This window comes from Corvus hawaiiensis, chromosome 1, assembly GCF_020740725.1.
Source record: "Corvus hawaiiensis isolate bCorHaw1 chromosome 1, bCorHaw1.pri.cur, whole genome shotgun sequence".
Classification (NCBI taxonomy): domain Eukaryota; kingdom Metazoa; phylum Chordata; class Aves; order Passeriformes; family Corvidae; genus Corvus; species Corvus hawaiiensis.
In genome coordinates, this window is record NC_063213.1 from 88,009,503 (window position 1) to 88,037,159 (window position 27,657).

The 27,657-nt window shown below is 36.6% G+C and overlaps 1 long non-coding RNA gene across 3 annotated transcripts in view; it reads right to left on the minus strand.

Moving 5' to 3' along the window:
* Window positions 1-15,958, minus strand: part of LOC125330059 — a 33,363-nt gene extending 17,405 nt beyond the window's left edge. Inside the window, exons 1-5 of one of the 3 annotated variants that reach the window (XR_007205358.1) lie at window positions 15,721-15,958; window positions 15,231-15,344; window positions 13,074-13,137; window positions 12,722-12,800; window positions 1,053-3,477 (exon numbers count right to left, since the gene is read on the minus strand). This is a non-coding gene — a long non-coding RNA (uncharacterized LOC125330059). Of the gene's footprint in view, window positions 1-1,052; window positions 3,478-12,721; window positions 12,801-13,073; window positions 13,138-15,230; window positions 15,345-15,720 lie in introns of those variants that run through there. The other 2 variants (XR_007205359.1, XR_007205360.1) reach the window with 2 other exon arrangements.
* Between the last annotated feature and the right edge of the window lie 11,699 nt (window positions 15,959-27,657).

The following is a 27,657-nucleotide window of genomic DNA, read 5'->3' on the forward strand; positions in this document are numbered from 1 at the left end:
TACAACTAATTTAGTCAAGATGCGTTTTCCTTAAAGAGATGCAAGAGAAACAGCCTTGTTTAACAAATGGCTCATCAGGTCTGTTTCAGAAGTCTGCTTTGGGGTAAAGCAACTCATAGCTTGTTTTTTGTTGACTAAATTGGTGGTCATTGATTATGGAAAGAGTTCAGGGTGAATACGTGCAACAGAGACAGGAACATCAGTCATAGGAATCCTACCTCTCACTTAAATACCTCAATGTAAGAAATATCTGGCTTTTTTCTAATTAATTCATGTTTATAAATCAGCTCAACTATAATAACTGTTGTAACCGCTGAACTGTGCCTAGCAGGCTGCTGCTCCCTGAGAGCCCAGGGAGGGTTTCCTAGGGCCATGCGATCAGTCGCATCCCGGAGTCCATTTCGGACAGCCCTGCGATCTGGCTCAGGCAGCCAGCAGCGTTACAACGCAGTGGTGGTAAAGAAGGCAGAGAAGGGTCTCTCATGAGGGTTTGAGATGGCTTTAATCACATCTCGTCCCCGAGATGTTCAGAGGTAGAAAGAGCGTGTTCTGAGTGCGGGGTGGTTTTGTCAGGGGCCCGGGGGTAGTCCCTGGGCAAGGTTGGGGTACAGAAGCAAACAGGGAGAAACCAAGGGAGTGGCCAAGGCTAGGGAGGGAACAAGGGGAACATTCAGAATCACAGGTTAACAGGCTGCCACAAATAACCACCACAGTCTTAAATTGCTTTAAAACATGTAATCTTCAAAATCAATATGCTTATTATTTGGTGCTGTGTGAGTCAGCTGTATTTTTTTTTCATCTAGTAGTTCTGTTGGTTTTATGCTAAAAATGAGCAATGACAGCAAAGACTTTAGCACAGATTCAACTTGATGTGCAAATGAAGACAAGAAATTCAATCTTTTATCTGGCCTTTTCACAGACTTTTACGAATTTATTCAGAATTACTTAAGGCCTAAATTCTACCAATGATTCTACCACCAAATAATGTAAAGCTAGGGTGACTGAGAGATATGGAAGAAAAAGAGAAACAGAAGATATGCAAGAAAGTATTTATTTGGTTTAGACACAAAAAGTTATAAAAACTGAAAAGCTTGAGAAATCAAACATAACTTCATTTCAGGTTGATAACATCAGTATATATCTGCTGAAAAATTCAATCCAGTGTTATGAAAAAGGAAGGTATACTACCCTGTATGTAGTAGCTGTGGCTTCTCAATGTCCAGAGATTTATGTTTCATTATTTTAATTTCTCAGATATTTCAAGCAGCAAATACAGCTTTTAGAACTCAGTCTTCTCCATACATTTTATTTTAATCCACTTAAAAGTGGGCTAGATTTTCAGCTAGTGTTCACTGGCAGACTACAACAAATGGTTTAAAGCTTTGCTGATTTATACCTGTTGAAAGATATGACAAATTATATTTTCAGAGAAAAAAATACAGAGATTCCTGATGATACATCCTTGCCCTGTTATAAAAATCAATGGTTTATCATGTTCAGACATGACAGTAAATCAACATTTTAAAAAATATTGCCTTATATCAACTTCAAAACTGCATGCTCCTAAGTTGTTAATTAACAATTTAACAGCAGAGAAGGACAGTGCAGCTGGATAAAAACATTTCATCATTTGAATCTGACAACTTTGTGCTTTCAAGACCTAGGCAATACATGAGGAAATATATGGGCTTCCGGTCTGTGTGGAAACCCATATAAAGGCTTGGATATCATACTTTTCTCAGCTTCTATAACACCTTTTGTTCACCACCATTTATTAATGATTTGATTAGGCTAAGGAGAGACAAATCACCAATTTGTAACAGCAGTGGATGACTCTAGTGCATGATCATGACTCACTAGCTGTAGTTGGCCCTGGTGCCTTGGGAGCTTAGTATTTCTTCATCCCCTAAAGGAGTGAAGGACCAGCATCTGAACTCTGACTACGTATCTATGGGCTCTCTCTGAAAATGCAAGCATAATACTTTACAAAACATTGGGGTTTGTTTTGAGGGGTTTTATTTGCTCTCCAAAGATTTCTTTACATTTTCAGTTTTTTGGTTAGGAATAGTATAATACCAAGTTTCTCATGAAGACTTTCCATTTTTTTATGCCATCATAGTTTCTATTTTTTACAAGTTTCCATAATTTGATAATGTAGCTGATTCAGTCCCAAAATGGTGCACTTATTCTTTATTTAATACCTAAATAGATTTTTTTCCCTTAATGAAAAAGTAAAAAAAGGCAAAATTTGTGTCCCCATCATTTCCTTGCATTCATGTGAATGCACAAGATCAAAGTTTGTGAAATTAGCAAGTTAGAGATGTTTGATATATGTTTTCATGAACAGTGAGTGGGTACCAAAGCTGAATAAATCCCATTTTACTTCCTAACTACAAAAGTGATATTTTTAAAATCACTTCAGACTGACAGTGTGGCAGTTACAAAGCTATGAAGTAAGAAAACAACTAAGTTTCCAAGTCTCAGACACATAACAGGATATTCACACATGCAGGCTGATCTGCCTTTTTGACTTTTAGCATGGAATGACAGGCATGCTGCTGGCCTGCATTTTCACTCCTGATATCCCCAAAATGCCAGAGAGCTCAGATATTGCTATTTCCCTTTTGATTTTGACAGACAAAAATCATCTGGAAGGAGAATGTGTATGCAGACATAGATGGGACAGAAGCTGAGAAATGCTTAATATCAGCCCAGACTTCTCTGCACAGTAAACTGATCAGCTTCTTTCACTGGTCATTCTCACCTGCTTGTGTCCTCTACTGACCACAAGGTACATTTGCCCCAGTTCTCCACCCAGCTCTGACTCTTGCCCAGCTACTGGTACTTTTCTTCTGGAGCCTCCCAAGGACATTTTATCTTCTTTTCCTGACACTAAGGCATTTCCCCCACCATTCCCATTCATTGCATGACATATTAGTCATCTAGGACAAAATTGTCATTGTCAAATGTTTATGACTGGACCTCTGCCAGGTATCTCTAGGTGTCCCTAAAACATCTACATACACATGCTGAAAATATCAATGCAGTGTCATCCTCTCCCTCCTGTCTCTGCTAACTCATCCTAACAAGCAGGAACCATTTTTCCCATCAGTTATTCAAAAATTATCTTAAAATCATCCATTTTAATTTCTATGCCCCTCAGATAGCCCTCAGCTACTTCGAATATATTATTTAGTTCATATCCACACACTCTGCATAATTCCTTATTCTTCCCTTGGTATTTTACTAACATGTACTGTACTCCTCATTAGCATAGCACTGCTCAAATCCAAATAAAATGGTTGTATATTAGTATTTAGCTAAACTTTACATTCTTAGATATCTTACTTAAAATGTTTCAAAGATTAAAGTTTTAGTGTACAGACATAAGTTGTGCCAATTCCCAATGCCTGACTCTGAGAGATCTTCACTGACTCCAGTTCTTGTAAATCTTCTCAAAAGTTGTGTGTACTCAGTCTAGGGAAAGACGGGGACAGGGAGATGGACAGAAATTCAGTCAATTAGAGTTGGTAGAATTGGGCTGAGTTGACAGCACATGGTTAGACTGTTCAATCTGAGGAAGGGAAGATGTAGTCCAATTCGTACCTGACATGTGATTGTCAGAAAGTTGACACTCTTCCTTTTGTCAAGGTTGAGTAAATTTAATATGAAGCAAGTAACACCAGGTTATTTATACTTTAACTAGACTACCTAGAGCTCAGTTTTTATAAATAATCTGCATACATTGCATTAGTGAGTGCATAAAGCAATTCCCATCATAATGATATATAGTCTATACAAGAAAGGAGCAAACTTAATACTTGCTGAATTTTTGTTCGATTAAAGAGCAGACAGAACCCTCAAACTCCACTTTATTTGGTGACTGCAGTTGAAGTACATGTAAAAAGGAAACATTTTAATTTAATTTATTTGTGACCAAGGCATTTGATTTAGCTTTTGCATCTGTAAAGAGGAGGGTAGGAATAGTGTGACTCTACCAAAATTGTGCTGGATTTCACCTATGTAAAATAAAGTGGTTTAACTAACTAGGGACTGTCTCCAAACTTCCTTTGCTCTGTGTAATCTCACAGTACTCCTATTTCCTATTTCCTATGTTAACATTTAGCTGCAATCAGAAATCTGGAGTAATTCCATTATTTACTTTAATTCTGTTAGCAGTACAATTGCAGAATTTCAGTTCCGTCCTTTATAAGAGAATAAACCACAGATATCTGTCTCTGATTTGATTTCATTTTACCCCACCTAAAGGTTATGATTTCCTTAAATTTAAGATTAAAGGTGTTTTTTGGTGAGGTTTTTTGTTTATAAATTAAAAAAACATATTTATATTCTTATATTTTAGCAAAGCTCAAACTACAGAAGAGATAAATTTCCTTAAAAGCACTGAGCAGCAGGAAACTGATTTAACTGGTCTTTATTAAATAACTAAGTCTTCTCAGGATTCTGCTTTTCTTGGACGGTTTAGAAAGTGGAAAGAGGTTAGGGGTGTTTTTTTGTTTTGTTTTGGTTTAGTTTGTTTGGTTTTGTTTGGCTTTTTGAAGGGAGGTTTTATGGACAACCTGCTGGATTCTAATGTAAGTTAATCTAAATTTTCTTGAGTCAGGTCTCAAACCCTTTGTATTAGAGGAGACTCCACCATTACTGAAAGAAGAGCTGTTATGTTGTTTACTGAGTTTTGGGACATTTCTCTTTCCTTCACAAGACATCCCTGCAATGGGCACCTGTCCCAGAGACTGGAAGTTCATTTCAGATGCAAGTTGAAACAGCAAAATTGATAGACAGCTCTTTTACCTTAAATGCTGTCTTTGGTATGAAAAGGGGAGCAGGCTACAAATTAAAGTGTTGCGGCTTCCTTGGCTTGATGGCTGTACTAGTAATTTTCAAATTACTCATGTGTGTGCATGTGTATGTGTGAGACAGAGAGGGGGAGAGACAGACAAACATGGAGAGCGACTGGAAGCTTCTCGATTAAAATAAAACCCCAACAGTCTTATTCTCACATCAGGTAAGCAACGAGAAAAATAGTAGAAACTCAATCTATCTTACAAAATGCCAATTATTTTAAATTACTGTTCTTCTACACTGTGGTAATAACCTGGCATTAGCAGGTTCAGCAGTTGTTTCCAATACTGACAACCCCAAAATCTGTATAAAGAGATTTTGTCCCCTATTGCTCAGTGTCTGTATGGTGAGTAGAGCAGCTGACACCTGCATGTAAGCCAATTTATAGCTTCCAAGTAAATTTTTAGACTGTCATCCCAAAGCTACCTTATTCAGCAAAACAACCTCTGTCAGGCCCTGGAACATGAGACTTAAAGTTCCATCAGTCTCTTTCAGTAATTTTCATGGGTATGCTATCCTGTCAGGTTATCAGCACACAAGCAAAGCTTATATTTTCCTCTCTTAGACAATTCTTAATATATGAGCATGTCACCTCCCAGTTCTCTCAAAGTGTGAGAGAAGAAGGGGAGAAATAACAAACTAAAGACTAATAATTCAGCAATACAATAAAATCTGCTTATGGTAGTGTAATTTACTTTAACTAATGTAATTTCATGGTGTTGCTATTGGCTCTGAGAAATTTCTCTCCAACTCATCATCTTCTGAAAACCTGAAACCTAGCTAAATTACTTTTTTCCCAAGAAGTGAAAGTTCATACTTGGCATTGGAGTAAGACTAATCATGATGTCAGTAAAATAAGTAACAATACGTCTAATAGGCAAAATCCTAAAAATGAATAACTTGTCTACTTTGAAGAAACATTGAAATGTGATATTAATACAATAAATCTTCCTTACAGTTTCCACTCACAGGTTATCCTCTTCCCCCCCACCTTCTGCCAAACCTTCTAACATGCACTACAAATCTGTGTACTATAGATGATACAATTTTTCTGATTGTCACTCTCTGAAAAATTGCTACAAGATTACTGTCTTCAATCTTTATTTTTACTGATTTCAGCCCATGAAAAATAGAAAATCAGATTTTGGCCGAAAGCTTAAGGAAAGTTTTTTAAGTACTATCCTTGCACTGGTGAAATGGTGCACCTCATGTAATTTCTACAAATGTTGGTATTTTTCTTTAATTATATTTTAGTCTTTCTTGTATATGTAGCATGTCATACAACAAAATAAAGCTACAGTAATAAAACACAAATACTGGTTTATTACTGTGAAAAAAATATATTATCTATCAAACAAGAACCTATGCACTCTGTCAGCTGCACCAAAATAGACTTGGTTCACAGGGCAATTATGCCTAAGAAATTATTTAAGAATCTGTTCTTGTCTTGGTTGTTAATTACCACCGCCCAGCTGAAATGCCACAACTGACTGAATGAACACTCCCTGTCATTTACATCTAGTTTAGATTAAAAAGACTTCCTAAAATCACTGTTGGAAGCAGTTTGAAACTCTTGATTAGGGTTAATCTCATAGACTTCACAGTAAGACAGTTTAAAAGTGCTTATAAATATAGGATAGGTGGTTGCTGCTAATTAGGTAAAGAAAAATAATTCAGGTCTTTTGTAACTTCAGTAGGCTTCTATATCCCACAATATACCCTCATACCAACCCTACTACAACACTGACGTGCTGCTTGAAGACTCTTTGGCCTTGACAAACACAGTCAGTTTCTTGCTCTAATATACATAACAATAAAATAAGACCCAGAGAAAGATCCCCATGGTAAGACCTTGGCCCACACCTGCATATCATTGTAAATATATTTTCAAAGATTCCAGGCAAGAAATATGAAATAAGACAATTGCTTTGGAAAAGTTCAGCAGTGTTACATAGTGCCTGCATCTCATGGCATATGCTGGTTATTAACTCTTTCAGGTGAAATAAAACGCATGTAAAAAGCCACACAGAAAAGCAAAGTTGTGTGATTCAATTTTAAATACAGTGAAATAAGAGGTAAGTTCAGCTTTGAGGTCAAGTAACAGCTTCCAAAGCTTTTATTGGTATTTTCTACCACTAATAAGCTAACAGGAACAAATTTCCTGAAGGAATACAACAAAAATGACAACCCAAAGACTGGGATCTTTCACAAGGATTATCCAGACTCATAATCACAGCAGGAATCACCTATCTTATGCCAAATCTCAGAGACTCTCAATTCTACTGTGTCCATTCTGTAGTGAAATTTCTAATGAAAGAGATCCAGGATTGAAAGTGGGGAATAAGTTAAGCAGGTTTTTGGTGCAATATAGCAGCAAAACTAAATCAACACAGACTACATTTATTATATTTCTAAGAAATCTACCTGGTTGTTGTGGTTTGATGCAGCTAAGCATCAAGCACACAAAGTCCATCAACTTGGGTTCAACCCACTATGCTGGTTCAGTTGCTACGTAGTGCTAAATGGAGTGCTAACTGAAGAACTTGTAGCTAGTCCCTTGTGGAACTAAGTGTGAAGAATTGCACGCCTGAATCATAGCAAGTCTACACCTGATGTAATTAGTTCTGCACCTCCTAAGTGTGGCCCTCAAATGAATGTGACTGCACAGACTGTACAGAAATCTGTGACTTAGAAAGCATCTCTTCCCAGTGTGGTGGTGTTCTGCAGAGAGATCCACTTGATGGCTCAGTGTCAGCTCAAGGACTTAAAAGGTAGCACGAGATGACTGTCCTGTGAAGATATGCTAGGATACTTGTCATAGAAGAAAGAAGCATTTCCAGAAGTAAAAATGAAAATTATCTGCTCCATTTGTTAAAAAAAGGGAGCCAACAGTAACAAAAACCTTCAAGGTAAAATACAGTGTATACCGTGTAAAATACAGTATACAGTGTAAATGGAAAACAAGTTATTTTTCTAGGCTTTATTTTCATTTTAGGAGGTTTCACAACAGAGCAGTTCTATTGATTTTACTGCTCTATAAAGGAATAATCAAGCTTTTCAGCAGATAGATGATCCTGAACAAAATTCTCATAGCTGATTAATGCTGAAATTTGGGGAGTTTTATTCTATGATTACCTCCTGGCAACCCCTCTGAACTTTTAGAATATTGGCTAGATTCTATTTCTGCCTAAGATCATTCATAATTATACTTTTCTAAGGAAAATACACAGAGAAATAAAGATGACAAGGGAGAAAAAGAATGCCACTCCAGGACATTTCTCAAAAGACTACTGTATCTGTGTAAATGAAAAAAAGCAGTTGAAGGCAAGGTCTGTGGAAGTAAACAAGAGAAAGAAAGGGTGCTCAAAGACAAAGCAGAAAAGCTATCTTGCTGGAAAAAATCATAACTTACCTTTAATTTGCTCCAGTATATTGGGAAAAAGCCTAACAGGAAAACCAGTTGTTTTTTTCCTATGGCAAATAATGAAAATATACTAGAAATAAGGTCTCATGAGGAGACATCTTTGAAGAAAAATTCAGTAATATTTTGAGGTCAAATAGTATTTCTCTAACATTTCAAATAGGCCAACTTCCCCATGTAGACAAGCATATAATTACAGTTGGCACCAATCAGTAAACAGTAGTACACTGGGGTTTTTTTTCTTTTGACATGTGGAACAGAGGCTTCATATCCAAAAACAGGCTAGCTTTAAGCAATGAGCAGTTCCAAATTCATAACAAACAAACGGTGCATTTCAAAAAAAGCTGTACCTTCCCAAGATCAAAGAAAGGACTAACTGAATCAGAAAAAAAACAAGTTTTTATCTTATCTTTTTAACTCCCTCGTGGTAAAAGAATAGAACAGACAACACTTTCTTTCACAGACAGACAAGGGAAGAATAAAGCTACCCAACTTCAAAACAGGACTTTGGAGGAATTTCAGCAAAGTATCTAATAGTGAAGCTGTGAAAAGCCTTCTACAAGTATGTGAAGTCCCCTGGCACGTTTTGTCTGAGTTACTGCTTCTTTCTGAGCATATCACTCACAAGTTACTGCTTCTTTCTGAGCATATCACTCACAAGCTGCATGGAGATCTATCTGGACACATCTGAAGGGCTCAGCTCTATAGTACTCCTACTTTGTGCCCCCCTCACTAAACTCCACAGCAGAGGAGCTGGATGAAGTACCTTCACTGGAGTAAGTAGTCTCTTCAGCAGACAGTTCTGGGCCATGAATGAGATATGATACAAAATCTGCTTTTTTGTTTTTTAAACCCCCAACATGACTGCCTGCTTAGCTGACGAGGTAGATTATCTGGAGAAGAGTAAAGAGCAGGTTTCCAAAGCAAAGGATTAATGACACACCCAGAGGCCTGCATGAAAAATGTTGGGAGGAGTGTGCAGAAAGCCAGATAGCTTGAGAAAGGGAAAGCCAGAATCTGAGAATAGACAGGAGGAGAAAACATCCCTTTTCTGTGGCACTCTGCTCTCCATAGACTTGTTAGTCAGAAGGGGTGGGCTGGAGAGGAAGGGTAATTAGAGATAAGACAAGGCAGCTAGCTTTATTACTACAAGTCAGAAAAGCTTCATTAGTCCCGCAGTCAGGTTTAATTAGATGTTCTAAACATCCCAACTCCACCATTTATTTCTGTATGGAACATCAGGCCCAGTGATTTGTTTATATGGCAGGCATGTGACCAGTCAGGGGAATAAACTAACTCTTGCGAATCCTAGATTAGCATGAAAGCACTGACACATCATCTTGAAGTGAAGTCCAACTCTCACCCCACCAAACATGCCTTCTCCCCCCACTGAACATGCCTTTTTAAATTTTAATTTTCTACACTACCAAATGGGGCAAATACTAAAACTATCCTGTTTCTGTCAGTTAGGAGAGGAAGTGTAATACTTAAAAATTAAATAAATCAGAGAAAACAAGTTCAAAGCTGAACACATCTCGAGATAATATCACAGCAACTTCATGTAAGCACAAGATTATAAAAGTTCATGCTATCAGCATCATCAGGTATCTATAGCAATATTCATGGCATGCCATCTGACCTCTGGTTCAAAAAGATGGCTGGCTGGTTCCTCCTCACTGTGCAACTCCATTACAATCTCTTCTCTGCTGACACTTCACCTTTGTCAGCAGGTCATTTTCATCTGAGCTATTTAATCAAACTGTTTTCTTGATGGTGTTCTGACATACCAGACTGTCAAACGCATTGCTGGGATAAGGTCCCCTAATGAACCATGACCTCATTAACATGACATATGGTGCCCAAACCAGAGTCTACGGCTAGACTTAAATTCCCTTGAAGCTGTAATTGTAGAAAACCCAAGTCCAAGAATTTGTTCCACTCAGTTAGCATTGCAGAAGGCACCATTCTTTCACTGCCTGGAGCACACTACCACAAGGAGATGAATTAGTGTTTAGCTGGTTCATTTAGCCAGACAAATACTTTGACTGTAGAAGATACTGTCAACACATTAATTCCATTAAAGACTGTTTTGAGTGTTAATTATTGCCAAGTACCAGATAATATTTTCTTTTAAATTTCACACAGTCTCCAGTGTGAATAAGGTGTCAGTGTCATGCCTGTGACCCTGATACCATTAACAGCCACTGTGAAAACCCTGGTTTGCTTCTGGTTCAGTAGGCAATGGGTCACCAGAACTGTTGCACTATAATCAAGCCTGGTTACATTCAGCACATTATCTTCACTTCACCAAACACTCCTTGGTAAACTGACCACTTCTCCTTCAGCCAGATATTTCCCAAGACCAGTTACAGGCTGTCATTATGTTATTCCCCTAAGCTGGAGTAATTTCAACACAGCTGAAGAGCTCTGCCTCATCATGTTATGTTCAGACACAGAGCTTGTCCTATGCACTTTGATTTCAAGTCTTGCTTACACCCCGTAGATTAAGCACCTGATATTTCTTGGTTAGGGAAAGAAGTGCATCCAAGGTGTGGTTCTTCCCAAGACACCAGTCATGAAGATTCTCTGATCTGTTTTTAATTTCTCCTTTAAAGTACAGAGGACATCAGTGGCAGCAAATTTACCTCTTTTATGCTTCCTGGTCTCAGATGTGTGTGTACATACAGCATCACAACGAAACTCAAATTTTCCTTTATATTCCTGTTGTGGTCCTTACAACCTCTTTACTTTTCTACTAAAGTTAAACGTGGTTTCACAGAAATTATCCTGGCTCAGTCTGATAAAATGCTCATTCCTGATGTCCCAGCCTTCTAATCTTTTTTTTTGGTTGGATTTTTTTGGCTTAGTTTTCTTTTTTGTTGTTGTTATTGTTTGTTTGTCTGCTGGGAGATTTTTAGGGGGGCGTAGGCTTGTCAAGGAGTGAAGCTTCATTTTAACATTTCTTAACATGAACATTTAATCTAGTTCTTCAGAATGCTTTAAAACTAAATTTACAGTTATTTATATTAAACATGCAAAATGGCAAAACCCATTTTTGGATCATATAAAATAATGTGTCTGTTCATCTGAAGTAATTTGACCATTGGTGTTTTTGTGCTGCTGATGAAAAACAATAATTGGTAATTAAATCTCATAATTTCATTTTAACACCTTCCCCAAAATGAGCTATTGTAGTCATTCTCAGCCCAATTTCTTCCAGACTTCGATAAACAGAAAAACATATTCAAATTTCCTCAACATTTTACATATTATACAAAGAGACACGCCTGCAAGTTTATACACTGTATGAACTGCATATACAGGGTACAATTTTTTTATGTACAGCTTCACTCATTTGCATTTTATGTAAAATCCTCTTCCTGTTTGAAATGTATATGTTAACTTATATGTGAGCTCCAAGCCAGTCTTGCAAACTAGATAAGTTGTACTAAACTTCAGGCTACCTCTTGTACCATCTTCCCTAATCTAACCTCAAATCCTGTGGATTTTTTTTTTCCCTAACACAGGCAAGATCAATTAAATGACTAACCTTGTATCTGCAAAATAAAGTGGGAAAAATAATATGTGTGAAAGCTAAAATGATTTTTTTTTTTGTGATAAGAGTATACACAGAGTAGTTTTCCTGAGTGATACTTGATGAAAAACTTCCATGTAATAAAAAGCAGATTTTTTTTTATTTTTTAATTTTTTTATTTTTTGTGGTAAATAGCATGTAGAGTAAAATGTGAATGGGGATTTTTCTGGTATTTTTTTCTTCCCATTCCACAGGTCATCTTTCCATCTTTTCCTCCAATGTGCATTCATGAGTAACCATGAGCTATTTACAGTCGAAAGGACAGTGTATGCCTTTCAAATTTCAGCAGGTTTTCATTTTTTCAACACATTACATAAAACAATGCAATTCAATAAAACCCAGTGAATCTTGACCTGGCACACTTATCTCAGCCTTAATTGTTGCTCCTGAGGGGGGGAAAAAAAAGCTTTTGTAATCACTTGGGGTTTGGGATTATCTTTTCTCTCCTCCCTCATCCATTTGAGCCTCTTGGAATGGTGGTACCAGAATCTGACTTCTGGAATTTTATTATTACTATTTTTATGATTATTATTATTACTATTGTTGTTGTTACTATTATTACTATAATTATTATTACTATTGTTGCTGTTGCTTTTGCTGTTGTTGTTATTATTGCTTGGGATGGTGGTACCAGAATCTAACTTCTGATTTATTATTATTATTATTGTCATTATTATTATTATGGCGTTGTTGCTGCTGCTGCTGCAGCTGTTGTTATTGTTACTTTCAGAGACTTTGACGGTAACAGCTATATTTCTGGGAGCTTTGAGTCAGAACAAGGTCCTGCTAATACAGTGCATAATGTTGAGCCTACTAAATGTGGTCTCCAGTTCTTTAACTACCTGGATTCCTCCGACAGGGCTCTTGCTTCAGTTTTCTTTCACATGCCCATCCTCCTTCTAATATGAAAGCAACAGCATCCTATAAAGGATTTTGAAATAACTGAAGTTAAAATTTACTGTGAATTCTACCTTTTAAACCCTTCCACCCATGCCCTCAGAACCTTATGGAGCCATTCATCTGAAAAGCTTTCTAAAATCTCTCACCTTTTTACCTGAATGCCACAGACCAAATAAATGTCCTGTTTGTGCCCTTAGGAGCTATATCTGTGTAATATTTTTCTCCTGGTCTTCAGATGAAGAGACTGGAGAACAGATAGCAAGAAAGGATTGCTTTTTTACTTTTCTTCCCTACCTCTTTTATCTGTTTGTCCATGCCTCCTTTCTTTATGCCCTGTGTCTTCCATCACAGTCTGACCCTGTGAAGATACCAATAATGAAGAGTTTTTGTTAGAAGATAAGAACTAGTATTTTATATATAGCCTAAAACTGGTCAGATGAACAGCAGTTTTTCTGTGCCCCATGAGGCAAAGTTAAAGTGAAGACAGTGGTTTGCTCTTACATCTAACAAGGGCCCTAAGACAGGAATCATGAGCTAGTCTAAATATTTTGCTGTGAAGACTTTTCAGTGTGGGAAACTCTAACACATCAAAGTGACAGTTTTTCCCTTAAAAGAAAATGAACAACAACTTGGTTGATATCCTAAAATCTAAAATAACTGCAGAGATTCTAACTTAAAACCCATTGCAGAAATGGTAGGAGATAACAGAGTTTCAGTAAATGGAAACCATGAAACCCAGTAATTCTGAACTAATACAGATGTTTTAGCCAGAAGTTCTCTGGCAGTCATTTACAAGAGTCCCAGTGAGTGTGAAATCAATGTCTGAGCTAAAAGAAATTAACAAAAATATGCTGGCTTGAATACAAGGTGTACAGTGATGTTAGCTTACTTTTAAACCTGGTTTGCTACATAAGCTCTGAAGACTGTGAACTCTCTGACTCTCTTGGCACATGTGCATGTGTGCATGCACTTGCATGTTGCTGGCTCTCTCCCTACTCAGAAGCCTCTTAGCAAATTTCAGTCAAAACAGATAAGCAAATGAGGTTCCAAAGATATGAAGTTCTCTCAAGTTTGGCAAAAGAATGCAAGAAAACCCCTAACTGGAGGAGAAGCTGAAGGCCATCCTTCTGAGGCACCATGGAAAGACATTACAAGAATGTCTCAAGCGCAGTAATATGGCTGAGAGTGCTCTCCCTGTATGGGGTATCAGAAAACCTAGCCATATGAGGCTGAGAGATAAGCAGCAACCAGCCCTCATTAGCTTTGGGATTAAAACTACTTCATTTTTTTGTTATAACAGAAAGTACGAGTATCTTTAAATATCACTGGAGTGTAGGTACTCTATGGGCCTAGGGCTATACAAACATTCCGAAAAGCATTTCTCCTGCCATAGGGAGGTTGCCATTTCCCTCACCAAGATCAGAGAAAAACTATAATGTTTCAAAATCAACCCAGACGCCTGTGGGAGATTCTCAGGTGCACCTTTCACAAAGATTGCACTGGACATTTGGGTGAGAATACTGCTCAGATCCCTAGAGCCAGCCCAGAGGTGCACACTGAACAGGAGGCTGCTTTAATCCCCTCCTGGCTGTGCACAGTAACTGCTAATGCAGTGGAGTCAGCTGAAGTCTGATAAGCTTAGTAGCTGATATGGTGCCTGCACCTTATCAATAAGTAGTTTTGATAACTCTAAGTCACCAGAACCCCCAAGAGAGGGTATCAGTAACAGTCATATCATGATAATTTCTTTCCCTTTGATTCCTTTAGTAAAAGCCAAGACATTCAAAGAGATCACGACAAAGTTGTACACTGTAGCTATGTAATTATTTTGGAGGTTTTTCTAATTGAAGTTTTTTCAAACTTTATTGACTGAATTGTAGTCTGTAAAAAGGGAATAAAAATAGCACAACCACACACTGTAGATTGTATTGGAAGTCAGATCACAGCAACACCTAGGATTCTATGCACACAAAGTTTTTGTTTCTCTTTTAATAGATAAATCACACATGGACAGATGGGTTTGCATTTTCTATGTGTTTGTTACACAGTTTACATATTTTTTTATCCTATTATTTATGCAGTGTAAAAAATATTCATAGCTTTTATTTCTATAAATATTATCTATTAAAATGCTGTGAATATAGGGATAGGAAAAATAAACTTAGTCCTACATCCTCAGCTGACATAAACAGCTACACCTATGTATCTAAATCACCTAATGTAAATTAAGGTAATTTCTATTACGTGAATTTGTTCATAATACACAACACTTTTTTTTAAAGGGATTAAGTGCCTCATGTAAAGTGGTAAAAGCTTCTTAAAACCATGTCTATGCAGTGTTCAGAGAAGCTCTATGTTAGAGGAACTTGCACTAGCAAGAAATCATTCTGCTTACGGATGACTGTTTAAATTATTAATATGTACATATAGCCATGATTAAATTGAGCATACTGAGAGAAATCTTGGCCTTTCTAGAGTATGTGGAATTTTCTTCAACTGCCTTTGGTAGTCCAGACCCTGACCTTCATTAAGGATGATGATGTGTCAGTACATCTGGATTCACAGCTGCAATATAAAGAAAATAATGTGAATTGATAGTAGTGTCTTCTGATCCAATTGGTACTTATCTCTCTAACAGAAATATGCATGTATGTGTTACATTAGGAATTAAATTATTATTGATCTGCAACATTTACTATGCTTTGAAGCAAGCTAATTAGTTTTAGAGGTATTAACTTGTACTAGAAAGTTAAATTGTTATCTACGTGTTTAAGAATTATTGGCATTTATTCATATCCATCACAGAAAAACAAGGCAGAAAAATGCTGCTTTCAATCAAGCCAATTCACCATAATTATTTCCTGGTTGACAAGCTGCCTGATTACAATTTATACTTTATCTTGCTAATTTATGGAAGATCTTTTAAAAGTGAATTTTTTACCTTCCAGTGTATAAGCATAAGAAGGTGATGGTAACCCTAATTCACAGGTTTCTTCTGCCAGTGATGTCCTAATTGGCTTTGGAATCTTCTTATGTTATTTGACAATCCATTGGTTTGGTTTGACAATTTTGGTTGGTTGATTAGGGTTTTTTTTTCATGGTGTCTCATGGCATTCTTTTGGTTTTTCTTCACAAAATCACTTTCTTTTCTTTGCTCAGCATGCAGAACATAAGAATACCAGCAAATTGGATCATTAGGAAAAAAATAAGAATACTTTATCATTAAAAAGTACTATTTCCTTAATACATTTTTTTCAGAATATAAGGATTACTTACATTTGAAGATAAGGCAAAACTTCTTGATCTAATAATTCCAGACTTTTTGATTCAAATGCCAAAAATGACTGTTAAGATATTATTTATAACATCCTTCATAGATAAGGAAAGAGCATCCACACAGTAATACCAAGGAAACAGTAACAAAGTAGAAGAAAACAGCTGAAATAAGAAAATTAACCCTCCACCTCTGTTCTCCAAGTGTCTTTTTATGTTTTCTTCTCTGTCCATTTCATATGGATAAATATTTGTGCATACACTCCCGGTCACTTCAGTGAGACCATGATTTTAACCTCAGGCTCCAGTCCAGAAAAGCATTCAAGTGTTTTGAGTCTTACCAAAACCAATGTTGGATTACTCACAGACCTAAAAAGCATGTGTTTAAGCTTCTGCCTGAATCACCTACAGTGTTTATACCCACCTAGGTGTTGTAAATAGGCATTGAGAAGTCAGGTAAAATGTCAATCATTAGAGCAGTACTGCTCTCTTAGTATTAAGATCATACCGTAGAAGGCTTTAACCTTGGTAAATTAAGCCATCTGAGACAGTTTTCCATACCCAAGTGCCTGCCTTAATTCCCTCTCCTGTCACAGCATACTCATATAATGACTATTAACTCAAGATGAAACACAGCAAAGTGCTGATTTCTCCCCCTATCTCAGTGCCTTGACTTCCATGCAAAAGAAAAGGGATAATCAAAGGGAAAAAAACAGAACAGACATCAATTTCAAAGAGACCCTCAGACTCCAGATTACCTGGGAAACACCATGGCACATTGCAGAAAGTCCAGGTGAAAACGTATTTCTCTTGTTCTATCCAGCTCTAGAATGGCTTAGTTTGCTAAGAGCAGCCACTTCACACCCAGCAAGGGAGACTCCACTTTAGTATGGGGACTTAATCTCCTCTCAAATAGGTACATGATTCTACAAAATATCTTCTAGCTACCAACATCTGAAATTTTTTATTTGCACATGCACAGTGCAACATTTTGATTCTGTAATGGGACACTAAGTCATTTAGAGCAGTAAAGCAAGATTATCTACATCTTCTTATAAGTCTTTCCTCAGAGATAACCCAAAAATCCAAATTTTATTAAAATGTGAAGTATAATTCTAGCATGCTTACATTTTAAATATGGAAACTTCTAAGCAACATGATGAGAGAGAATATGGGGAAGCGAGGCAGGTTTAGAATCAGTTCTCCCTGGGGCCAGCATGTCCTTCCAGTTGAGTACTTGCTGCTAAGCTTTGCTTTAGTAAAATCTGTGATTTCCTGAAGAGCAAACAACATTGTTCATTTTCTGGGGGGCAGCCAAGACTGTTGTAGGCAGAAAAGCTCCCAAGGTGCCACAAGATTAGCAGGCAGAAAAGATACAGAGGCAAATCCCCACACAGAAGCCGAAGCAGAGGTCCAGACAACTGAACGTGATGGACAAGGCTCTCCCTAGAAGCCAGAGGATGCTGTGTAATCTCCTTGCTACCAGGCATTTTGGGAAAATGTGGTCACTCTTCTCTTGAAGTTACATAACACAATAGTGAAAATACAAAGAAAAACAAATACTACCCATCCCAGGCTTCCTGGAAAAGTGATAACAGTATGTATTGGCCATGGTGGTTTGTAAGATTGGGACAATTTCCCCCCTAATTAATCTGCCAATGGTGGGTGAAAATAGCATAGGTTCAGCACAAGGAAAAGAGGTACTATCTACGCTGGCAATGGCACAATAACTGGATTAGGATACTGAGAGACAACAACACGAGTGGAGATTGTGAGAAAGAGACAGGAAAAAAGTTGAGATTATCGTAATAGACAAGATGAAAATACTGTATAAGGAAGCTGTACACAGAGCAGAGGGATATTTCGTGTGGGGGCTGGGGACACCTTTCCCACAACTGAGCAGCAAACAAGAGGTAGGAATGGAGAAATATTTTACTGTTAAAAAGAATTTCCCAAAGAACAGGAAGTACCTGAGACTCTCAACTTACAATATTCCTACTTCAACTTAGCTTGCAAAATGTATGCTTCATCTGACTAGGTAAATAACCTGCCTTTACAGAGGATGATGACTTTTTAGAGCTATCTGCATATTTACTCTTTTAGCTTGACTGGCAGATATCAAAATGCACAATGAATTGGAAAATTTACACTGAGTATACTGTGGAGCATTTTCAGAATTTCACTTGTTTGAAAATTATATTCTGTTTGTTTTTATTGAAGAGATTGGAAATTACAGAACAAGATCAATGTAAAATTATACACTAAATATATGCTATAGCGGTCTGACAAAATAATTGCAAAAGAAAGGAAAGGTCAGATAAATGTGACCTACATACAGCTTTAGCTCAATTTCCTTAACATTTTACAAATGTTCAAAAAGGAGACAAACATGTTAATGAATTCAGAGCAGGTGAAAAGCACAGTCTAAAAATTGTAAGTGGGTAAGACATTATAGTAATATGTCACAATTGTCTTCAAAGGCAAATCTTATTTTTATAGTCAAATACAAATCCAGTAATTTTTCAGGAAAGCATTAGCTTTTTTTTGGTGTGTGTGTGTGTGTGTGTGTGTGTATTAAAATCAGCAAAGAATGAGGTATTATGAAACAATGAAGTTTAAATGAAGTTAAGTTCAGATTTGGGCTTAATGATATAATCCAAAGATCAATAAAAAGGAAGCTCAAAATCAGAATGCAAATCAGTAATAATTAACAAATATGCAATATTGATAATGTAGGTAGCTTTAAAATGGTTTGTGTAAATAATTCAGATTTGAGCTCAGAAACATATTGTGTCTGAGATAAAACTCACCCTAATTTAAAAACATGTATATTAAAACCGCCATCAGCATTTTATATTTGTTAAATACAAAATTTGTTTCTCTTAAAAAAAAATAGAAAAATTTCAAACTAATTTTTTGTATGAAAGTGTCAGTGCTCATGAAATTTAGAGAAGTGTCCCCAGCTAAAACCCTTCCCAAAACTCCAGAAATATCAGAGGTCTTTTTGTCACTCACCATGATCATTTTTTTAAATAGAAAATTGAGTCAGAAAACTTTTTAGTTTTATGACTTACACAAGCTTAGTGGAAATACATCGCATACGAAAGTTAAGGACTGCCTTGATGGTTACCTTTTTTTCCATTTTTTTTTAATCTGTATGCATGAAGAGGTCAAGGGTTTTTCAAGGAACAAATGGAAACAGTGTAACAGCTTTAACAGAAATATTGAGGAAAAGAGTGTGCAACTTTTATGAGCAGCCCAAGCATTATTCAATTTTTAATGGCTGAACAGTTTTAAAACATATTTGGCTTCACATTATACAGTATAAGCAAAACCCTGTTCATTTCCCCTTTTTCCTGTATGAAATGACACTTTGTACTTCTAAGTGACTTTATGTAAGACAATTTGTGAGAATGGGAAGTTGAAAAGGCAACAGATTTTCCTCAAAATTGTATGGTTTTACTGTTAGCAGCCAATAAAAGAAGCTGGGCAAGCTCAACATAAAAATACATCTCTTATAAACTTGTGACAACTCCTGAAAAAATAGTAAACTGCAAGAGCAAGAAGAACATTAAGAAGAGAACAACAAATAGAAATATCCTCTAAAGCACATTGACTTGGTACTGAAATGAAAAGCCAGGATTCCTCTTTCCCACATCCAAGAGCTCTTCTCCACCACATGTGCAGGTACCAACCCATCCTTAGAGGTGCAACCTTTCTGTCTGTGCAGCACCGTATGAGCTTCACAACTCAGCACTGGAAGTGTCCTGTCTGTCTTTTGCAGGGCTGGGATTTCTCTTACCACAAGTTTAGAGAGCAGCAATAAACTGGCATTGCCATTCAAACTCCAAGTGCTGCAGAGCCACAGGGAATAGGAACAGAGCAATCAGGTGAAACAGCATGTCCTAAGAAGGAGCTATAAATAAGAACTCTACAGGTCTGACAGGGCTAGCACTAGAAGTGCTGATAGCCAGTGACTCTGTAGTAAAACTAAAAGCATAACTGAAGGAAGAGTGACAAATTTAAGATGACATGAGTGGGAAAAAAGATTATATGCAATGAGGTTGCTCTCCTACCCACTTTCACTGCTCAAAAGGATCAAGAAGGGAAGATGAAAAGAAGCATTTCATAAGAGTTACAAGATATTTTTACAAGGATATATCATTTTCTATAAGAAAAACTGGTATTGTTGTGTCCCTTCCCATTCAGAGCTGAATTTAAATGCTTTCAAATTTCTAGCCTCATTTGAAATGCAGTAGAGATCTATAGACTTATTACTGTCCTACACCATGACATTGCAAAATATGCTAGCACTTCCTAGGGAGGCCTACCTACCTCATTGTGAGGCTGTACTTAATTTACTGCCTCTTATCAGCTACAAATCTCATTTGTCACCATAGTTCTTAAGGTTCCTGCCTTCCACTGAGATTGCTCCACTTTCCCACAGTCTGCATTTTCAAGAGATGAATCTCATTTTCTCATCTTCCTGCACACCTTTCTAATCTTCCCAAAACCTTTTTATTATGTTCTGTCCTTTAGTGTTATTTTCAATGACTCTCAAGTTAATATCAGTATTCAGCCATTCCATTCAAAATCTGCTGGTTTTTCCCAATAATTCAAAAAGATATTAAATAATAATTATTAATATGAGATTTTGAAGAAGTTAGACATCATTTCCAACAGCCTTTCTCTTGCCTCTGCCTATTGTTACCAGTATGCAAAAATTAGAAACTCTTCATAGTTAAGCCAGGGTCATTTGAAATAGAGATACCATCTAAATAGTAACGTGTATGAAAGGAAAAAAAAAAAACCTAAAGAAAACAGTAGAGTTTTATAAAGCATTTGAGGAAAAAACTCAAAGTATTTCCTCTTTAATTAAAAAGCTGCTGCTCTTATCCAAGAAGCTAAATAAGCAGTAAACCTACAGCACAAGCGTAGAGGAGGGATTTAGAACAAACTAACTAAAATCATATCACAGCCATATACATACTGTATTCATTATAATAGAATAAAAGCTCAATTCCTCCCTTATCTTCTCTCACTCAGGGAGAAACTGCTACTTTCCATTAATGCAAAAGAATGAAAGGTATTACATTTGAACATAGATCCAAGCCACATACTATGAACCCCTTCCCAGGCAAACCTGGAGAAGCCCAAAGGGGTTCTGGCAAGATGCTTAGATTCCCATTTCCCAACACCTACAGACTGTGACTAAACTACCTGCCAGTGTATATTCTCCCTCACACAAGTCAGCTATGAAGTTTTTTATCCCACGCCTTCTGGGTACGTGCAAACTCTGTTTGGGTTAAGGGACTGCAATTGCATGATGTTTCCATATCATCATATATCCAGGACCATGTCTATTATACCAGCTAGCTTAAAGGGGGGAAGATATATTAGACATGTTAATTCCCCTGATAAAACTACAGCTGATGTAACTTGGAGCAAATCAGTGCTTAAGCTTCAATTTTCTTAGAAAACTGACAGTCACTTTCCCAACATTGATGGGGTAACATTACATGTACCAAATCTATATTGCATACTATTCTACTAGGGGTTTTTTTCAGGTTTTGAGTTATCACTCTTCCATTTGCTGCTGTTTTGCTCTTCATAGAAGGTGTCAGTGAGGATTACCACTTGCATCTCTGCTTGCAATATCGTTGAAATGTGATGATGTAAGGATTTATCCCATTTGTGCAACACTTTAATGATTGTCCTAAATGCTGCCCTCTGCAATTCATCTCTGCCAGACATAACTGACAAGATAAGTACAGAGTAGCAGTCCTAGTGATGCCTTGGACTGCCTCTTCAGTGCAGTAGGAAAAAAAAGCAATTATTGTGAACTAGACAAACAAATTCTGCAAAAAAATTCACATTGAGTTCTTTTGGTTGGTCAGTTGTTTGAGTTCCTTTTTTTTTCCTTTTTACTCAGCCAGTAGCTTAGGAAAAACAAATGAACTAAACCCAAAAGCAAAATCCTCTACAACTCATCTGTTTTCAATACAAGTTTTGAATATTTACACATATGCTTTGCTCCTAAATGCCAGCTTTTGGCTCAAAGATAATTTTTTAAAGCCAGACTGTAAATACACATTCAAGAAGAGAAATGCTGGAGAACCTTCTTTCCAGCCTCACAGCATCCTAGGCATTGTGAGGAAATGTCAATTGAAGCAGGAATTACTGCATTAATCCAAAATTTGGTGATAAAGCAAAATAAGCATTCAAATAGCCATGATGATAGCACTACTGGCTTTTACCTTTCAGATTAATTTTTTTGTAATTGTTTTGAATATAAAAAGAAGACTTCCATTTACTTCTTTCAGGGTTGTGAATGCTTGTTAAAAACAGACAGTAACTGCCCTTAATTGCAATGAGAAGGAAAGGGGTAGATGGACCAGTATTTCAGGCTTAGAGAATAAGTACAGTGTTAGGTGCACAGTGTCATCTAGAGGCCAATAAAAGCTCTTCCTAATAAGCTTCACAGCGAGGGCCTGAGGTTTTTTTCCCTTGCTCTGATAACCAACAGTTACATCTCCTTGGCTGGTCACATAAATTATCTCTACAAATATCTTGAACGGGAGGCCCACTGTGGTCATTCTGAAAGTCTGCATCAACACCACAGACGAGTGCAGGAATGCTTCACTGCCAGGTATACACAAGTGGCTGGACTGTGTGTGACCAACCTCAGGAACTCTTTTCTCCTTAGATCTCCACAAATAGTTTTGAGCACAGGGATCAGCCACTGTTTGTCACCATGAATAGGCAAAGATGATTGCATTTGAACAAATTTGTACTGACTGAGTTGGATACCAGTGCAGTTTAAACTTTAAATTCACGTCATCTTCTCCATTTTTCCAGGAAAACCAACATTCAGTAAATAGGACATAGTAAACCTAGATAGAAATACTCCATCATTATTGCTATGAAAGATGCAAGAGAAAAAAAACACCTTTTTTTGAAAACAGCTGGAATATGTTCTAACAGAGGAATCTTAATTTACTAACCAAATGAGAACATGAAATATTTGTATCATCCCCAGTATTAGTATATGACAACCTATAGAAAAAGCTAAATTTTCAGTCTGTATGTAAGAGGATATACTTCTCACATGTTTGCATGCTGTATTCTATTGTTTCCAGAAGAATGATCCCCACTTTAATACACACAAAAAAAGCACAGCCCATCTGACAACTGCCTGAGATGCAGTTAGGGGGAGTGTTTACTGCAAACAGAGTCTAGACAGATTAGTATCACACAAAGAGGAAAAAAACATTGGCATAAAGGAAGTTATGCACGTAAAAATACTTCAGGCTTGGTACCGGTTTGGTACAAACCTTGTCTGGTTTCTGCTAAAAAAAACCCCAAACAAACCAACAATCCAGTTGGCAGTATGTTATAAAAGGGTGTGCAGACTCATTCAGGGGTAGTACAGCTAGTACTGACTCCATCAGACTGAGAGAGAGAGAGAGAGAAAAAGTGGTGGAGCACTGCACTGAATCAGAAAAACCTCTTAATGCATCTGTACATCCTTGCAAGGAAAGAGGGGGTGGTGAGTCAGGCACATTTTTATTCCTTCTTAGCACTGAATAATCACAACTGCTGCACCCTAAGGATGCAGTTCACCTGTAATGAATGAATGAATGAAGTCTGGTACATGGTGGTCAAATCCACATTTATGAGAGAAGGTATCTAGTGACAAAAGAATGTAGTTAATCTGGGAATTCGGCACCCTGTGAGAACTAAGATTTTCTTTTTTCTCAGTAGCAAGAATATAGTTCCTTTTATCTTAGTTAAAGTTCAGTTTCTCCTTCAACCTAAAATAAGTATTACCAACCCTATGCCTTCTTGCAACTTGTATGAAATTTATTTACATATTCTTTTTTAAATCCCAATAGCATCTGCAATAGTTGAAAATAAGTGGCAATTAAAATTTAAGTATGTATATTTCCATCTTTTTTTTTGGTCTGCAATTCAAACCAACTGGAAAGAAGAACAAAAAGTGGGAGAAAAAGAAATTGCAAGTAATTTATCTTCTATTTCCCCTTCTATTTAGAGTGCACTTAACGTGGGTGTCTGCAGGAATCGTCTGGGCTGGAAGAGGAAAGCACCTAACTTGTCTGCTAATACTAACTTGTAGTTCAACAACTAAGACCAGTGTTGATATAAATATAAATATTGAACATATACTATTTTTTATGCCTTAAAAAATGTGTCTATAGTAGAAAAATTATCTAATTCCTAAAAACATTTAGAAGTAATAGGAGTTACCAGAAATAATAGAAATATATATTCCATCATAAAGCATGGAAGCAAGAAGCATTCAGCACATTAGTCTTCCCCCATATCTCCAAAAGTACAATGAATTTTAATGTAAAGTGTTAGAATTTAAGAATAAAAGTGCTGAATAGAATTATTTATACAAGTAAAGATTGCACAGCCAGCACTTCACTGAAAACCCACGCATCCCAGGACTGAAATGGGTCTTAAGAAAGGACAGTGAATTTATTCTATATAAAGGAACATATCTTTTATTTCAGAGAGGATTTCTTCTTTTCTTAAATTTGGTACCTTTAGGCTCCTACTTCACAAATTTAAAGTACAAACTCCATAGCCTGGTAGTTTATAAAACAGTAACTCTCTAACATTGATGCGATGTCACATTAAACAAACTAGGGTACTCTTCCCGTTTTTTAGGGTTTATACATTCATTTTAAAATGATGTTTTGATTGACTCCTATGCATTGAACAGAGATTTTTTTTCATTTCTGTCCCCTCATACAGTGAGGCCAGGGCACAGTTAAAGACTAGCAGGAGGGCAGTATTTAAACTAAGTCACTAGTTGGAAAAGTGTCTTGACTAGGAGTACTAGGTCTCTTCCCATAGAAATAGACTTCTCACTGATGATTTATCAATTAAACCCAAAGAGAATCCATGCCACACAGAATGAGAGATTTTCACAGGCAGCAAGATTCACATCTTGGGTTTTATTAAACATATGATTTTTTGCCAATAGCTTCTTCTATAACCCTAGACAGCAAATGCTCCTGAGAATTCAGCTTGCACCCATGTGACAAATACAGTGATCACATAGTTTTTCAGTATTTTTTAAGCAACATTCAGAAAAGAAAAACAAAAGCTACTTAAAGCATAGAGATTAAATCAGGGTGTGCACAGATAAATTTCTTTTATCTACCAAAAGATCAATTCAGAGAGATGATTAATTGTTGCATGTAAAGGGCATTGAGGAAACATTACTAGAAAATATTTCCATTCCAAACAGATCTATTTTTCAGCTCTTCAAGCAGACTATTATGTGCAGCAGGTAATTGAAAGTAAAATAATAAGATTCACAGAATACCTGATATTTCTATTTTATATCTGAACACTTAGGGGTTTCCAATATCCATAATATTGTGTCTACAGTATGCAATCAATCAGCAGCATTCTCACTTGGTCATCCAGATATTTTAAAAATCATCCACCACATTCTGAATAACTTATAGTGTCAGAGTAGAATTCCAATCAGACATAGATGCTGCAGTTCATAGACCAGGGTATTTATTTCAACTGTATAAAAAGTCCAGTTTACATTAATATGCTAAGCTAAAATTACAGGGACAAAGACAGTTCAGATGTTTCTGCGTTAGGAGTATAACACAGCACAGATCAGAGGAAGGCAACTGAAAGTAGTCAAGTTCTTAAGCCAAAACAGGTATAAAAACAACCAGCTGGAAACTGAGTGATTTCAGATTAGTTTCCAAATAATGGAAAGGAAAGAATTATCTTAAGTAAACAGAAGGCACTACACAGGCTGGATGGATTGCAACTACACTGAGAAAATCCCCTGAATCCCTTGCTGGACAAAAACACTAACGCATATTCCCCCTCACTATTCCAACACTATGTTGACACTTATATTGAAGTAATGGGATGGTGGTCCAAAAATAGTTATTTGAAATTCAAAGTGAGTGGCAAAATAACTGTTGTTTGACTGAAGATTTTTAACTTGAAATAACTATGATTAGCAATTTTTGTAAAATTATTTTCCTATCATGTCAGATTGTCATGGTTTAACCCCAGCCAGCAATCGAGCACAAGCACTGACTTGCTCATTCCCCCACCAGTAGGATCCGGGTGAGAATTGGAAAGGCAAAAACTGGAAAATGCATGGGTTGAGATAAAGTCAGTTTAACAGGGAAAGCAAAAGCTGCACACCCAAGCAAGGCAAATCAAAGAATTAATTCACTGTTTCCCAAGGAGGGGCAGCTTTGTCAGAAAGGAGGACAGGATGCCAAGTGCAGACACTGTGTATGTCAGTGCTAACCACAGCACTCCTATCTAAACTTTTTCAAACTCAAAAAGTGTAATGCTTTCCTTATTTGTTGCTTGACATGGAACTTACTCTCACTGTCAATGCACATCTTGCTCTCCAGAGAGGTAAAATGGCTTCTTACAGCATTGATCTGTGTTTTGTAGCTGCTTTTGGGGAAAGAAGATTAAATATAAAATGCTTTTAGTAATGAAAAAAAAAAAAACCAGCAACTTTTCTCTTTACTGTCTGCCAGATCCTGAATCATTCCTTGTATAGCAGGGATGGTTTCAATCACAGAGTGCAACATTCTCAGCTAAACCTTGTTCCTGAAAATGTGTTTTTTTCATTTTTCCATGAAATTATACTGTTACCCTTCCTCACGGCTGTGATAGATATAAAGAACAACACCACTGTCCTTTTCCTAAATTTCACAGAAAATCACGGTTATGAAATTTCTATTAATTTTGTTTGCCCTCAAAAAGTCAAAATTTGCTTTTAAGTTTTTCATCTGTGGGCTCCACTATAGCTCTCTAATATGATTGCCCTTTTCATTTCATGTGCACAGTAATTCAGAACAAAAATATTATAGCTCTACACAAGTCCATGAATTTAAAACTCCCTCTGTTCTCTGAAGTGGAGATCTACTTGTTTTCCAATATATTCTGACACTGACGCAATAAAAACCCCCCATCAAACCTGTGCAAATTGCAGCTTTGTAATTCTCTAATAAATTCTATATACTCAGCTGTGGGAGTTTTTGGGGATTTCTTTTTTTTTTTCCTAAATCGAAATATTATAAATGGTTAATTGCTCTTTAATTAACTTTGTTTTGCAGGATTTAATTCTTTTATTACTCCTTTATCATATATTTTTTATTTAGAAGATGCTTCAAACACATTTATCAAGGTTTTTTTCCACAGTTGAAGAGAGAATGGTAATTTAAAGTTGAGCATTGACTTCATGCTATAAGATGTTATGATAGCAAAAGTATTTTCTTATCAGCTACCTGTGACATTTGACAAAAATGCTATAAGATTTTTTTTGTAGTTGAATACTCTTGAAAATTTATTTTTTCCACAAGTGCATGTCAAGTCAGATCTTAGCAACTGTACAGACTGTATTAGAACAAAATGAAAGTGAATGTTGGAAGTGCTCACAACTGAAGCCATCTTCTAACATGTTTTAAAAGTTTAGTGGATTTTGTTGTTACTGATTTTGTTTTCTTTTAATATTTTGAGGCATATGTAAGCAAAAGACACTGCATAATGGCTATAATTTTAATTTTATTTAGTC